Here is a 497-nt window from a genome sequence, read left to right on the forward strand (position 1 = left end):
CAACCTAGTAGCCCCTACCATACTCCTAAATATTTCATTTTAAACACATTTAAACTTTTCCGCTCTACCTGTCTTAAATTCCAAGTCTCTGCTCCATACAATGCCGTCGGCACAATGTCCCTCTTTGTATCCATTTCCAATTGCCTATTTCTCATAATATTTTTTAATCCCCCAAGGCATTTACTTGATTTACCTCACCTTACTTTTACCCACATTTATTTTCAACTTCCTCCAATCGCATATCTCCACAAACTCTGTCACTAACTCCCTTAATCCTTCCTCTGATCCTGCCACAAGCGCAGTGTCGTCCGCAAACAACAACTGGCTCACCTCCCACTTTTCTCCATTTTCTTTAACCATCTCCAGTCCCCTACCTATTACCCTCGCCTTTACCACAGACACTACCCCATCCATGGACACATCGACTAGCCATGGCGAAATGACACATCCCTGACGCAGATCACCTTTGCTTTAAACCCCTCGCTCTCTCCATTTCC

The sequence above is a fragment of the Oratosquilla oratoria genome, chromosome 43 (assembly GCF_046742065.1).
Source record: "Oratosquilla oratoria isolate Oo_2021 chromosome 43, ASM4674206v1, whole genome shotgun sequence".
Classification (NCBI taxonomy): domain Eukaryota; kingdom Metazoa; phylum Arthropoda; class Malacostraca; order Stomatopoda; family Squillidae; genus Oratosquilla; species Oratosquilla oratoria.